At 63.8% G+C, this 2,464-nt stretch overlaps 1 protein-coding gene across 1 annotated transcript in view; it reads right to left on the bottom strand.

Annotated features, from left to right (window-relative positions):
- LOC103922159 overlaps window positions 1-2,464 on the bottom strand; it is a 25,823-nt gene that overhangs the window by 1,618 nt on the left and 21,741 nt on the right. The gene's annotated exons all lie outside the window — the stretch shown is intronic.

Genomic DNA, 2,464 nt, shown 5'->3' with positions numbered 1-2,464 from the left:
GTCTTGCTCCCCCATGCCCCGCGGGGCGCCCCCACCCCCCCCCCCCCCGTGTGCTGCTGCAAAGCCCCACCGTCCCCAGCCCCTTGCATGGGGAGAAGGTGGCAGCACCAGCCTCGTGGCCCCGGGGCACCTGGCCAGGACAGCCCAGTGCATCCCAGTCTAGCCCGGTCCAGTCCAGTTTAGCCCGGCTCAGCCTAGTGGAGCCCAGACCAAGGTGGTCTGAAGCATCTCAGTCTAGTCTAGTTCGGTTCAGTCCAGTCCAATGCACCCAAGCCCAATCCAGTCCACCCCTGCCCAGTCTAGCGAAGCCTGGACAAGCCTGGTCCAGTCTTCTCCAGCCCAGTCCAGTCCAATGCAGCCCAGCCCAACCCATTCTAGCCCAGTCCAGCCCAGCCCAACCCAGCCCAGTCCAGCCCAGTCCAGCCCAGCTCAACCCAGTACAGCTCAGTACCACCCCAGGGGCTCCCCCATGGTGTCCCTGGCCGGGATCAAGCCCTGCCCCTCTCCCCCAGGCAGCGCACAGACGTGGGGGGTCCCAACTGGTGGGAAGGTGCAGTCCCACACCAAGAGGTGGTGGGGACCCCAAAACACCCCTGTCCAGTGGGGCTGAGCACCACCCCCCCCATGGGAACCGGGGGGAGGGAGGGGGCCGGGACACTCGTTCCATTGAGCCCCCATGTCCCCATGTAGGAGGGAGGGTCAGCACAACATCACACCCCAGCGGAGAGGCAGTGAGCCCTATAACCTCCTAGAGAAGGGACAGGAGGCTCCACGTTGCAGCCCACATCACCCCACGGCAGCCGTCAGGGCTCCCTCTCTCCACCCTGCATCCCCCCATTGCAAGGGATCAGGGCTGGCTCGCTCCCACCCCACATCCCCCATTGCAGGTGGTCAGGGATGACTCTTTGCTCCTCCATCCCCAGCCCTGAAGGAGGATCCCGGACCCTTCTCCCATCCCACCACCTGCAGCCACCTGCGCCGGCACAGTCGCAGTGAGGTCACCGCCACCACTGGCACCTCCAGGTGTGCAGGGCTGGGACAATCAGCCTGTGTCCCCCCCCCCCCCCCACTGCCGTGCGGCTGAGCCAAGAGGGCCATGCAAGCAAACCAGAAGCAGAAGGCAGTGTCGCATGTCCCTCGGGGTTGCACGGGGACAGCCAAGCAGCCCAGGAGCAGTGCATGCCTCACCTGCGTCCCCCGCCGTGTGTCCCAGCAGGGTCGGATGCTCCCGGGGCATGGCTGGGTGCCCCCGGCCCCCCGGCCGCCCCCAGCACCGGGAGCTGTGACTCAGACTTTCCTGCCCGCTCCCATGCCACCGGCCTGTGCTAATCTCTGCCACTCGCACACAGGGAACATGTGTCAGCCCCAATGCGTGCCGAGGGCCAAAGATAGGCAGGAGGCAGGGCATTTCGTGGGGACACGGGTAGACAGGATGGAGCTGGGGATGGGGGCTGAGCCGGGCTGAGCCCAGTGGGCTCAGTTCACCCAATACAGGGTGGGGAAACAGGGTGCAGGCCGCTTGGCTGTCCCTCAGCGTGCTGCTCTGCACTGACTGTCTGTCCCTGTGCTGCTTGTCCACCCAGACAGGGGGGTCTGTCCCAAGCACCATGCTCTGTTCATCTGTCCCTGCAAGCTGTCCTCCACATTGTCTGTGGAGGCAGGGCATTGCATGGGGACACGGGTAGACAGGATGGAGCTGGGGATGGGGGCTGAGCCGGGCTGAGCCCAGTGGGCTCAGTTCACCCAATACAGGGTGGGGAAACAGGGTGCAGGCCGCTTGGCTGTCCCTCAGCATGCTGCTCTGCACTGACTGTCTGTCCCTGTGCTGCTTGTCCACCAGAACCCCCAGGTCCCTTTCCACCGAGCGGCTCCCCAGCAGGGTGGATCCCAACCCGTGCTGCACTCCCAGATTATGTTTTCCCAGGTGCAAGACCTTACACTTGTCTGTGTTGAACTTGATAAGTGCTGCTTGTCCACCCAGACAGGGGGGTCTGTCCCAAGCACCATGCTCTGTTCGTCTGTCCCTGCAAGCTGTCCTCCACATTGTCTGTGCATCCGTCCGTCCATCCATCCATCCATCCCACACAGCGCTTGGTTCATCTGTCCCCACACGCCTTGTTTCTCATCTTGGCTGTCCCTGCCTGTGCTGTCTGTCCATCCCCCCCACGCCACGCATCACGCTGTCTGTCTGTCCATGTCCATAGTCCTCTGTGACAGCAGCCCCATGCCACCCGTTTGTCCCTCCATGCAATACCCCACCCTGTCCGTCTGTCCTTCCTCACGGTGCTGCCTCTCGATCAGACCAACCTGCTCTGCTTCACCTAGCCATGCTCCTTGACATCTGTCTGTGCCCCCCATGCAATGCCCAGTCTGTCCCCCCGTGCCCAACCCATCCTGTCTGTCCCCCGTGCAATGCCATCACAACGTCATCCCACAACACAACCCTAACCGTGCCACGACACGG

Source organism: Pygoscelis adeliae, unplaced genomic scaffold (assembly GCF_000699105.1).
Source record: "Pygoscelis adeliae isolate BGI_AS28 unplaced genomic scaffold, ASM69910v1 Scaffold328, whole genome shotgun sequence".
In the NCBI taxonomy this organism is placed as follows: Eukaryota; Metazoa; Chordata; class Aves; order Sphenisciformes; family Spheniscidae; genus Pygoscelis; species Pygoscelis adeliae.
Note: the sequence above shows the minus strand (reverse complement) of the source record. Positions and strands in the feature narration are given on the sequence as shown.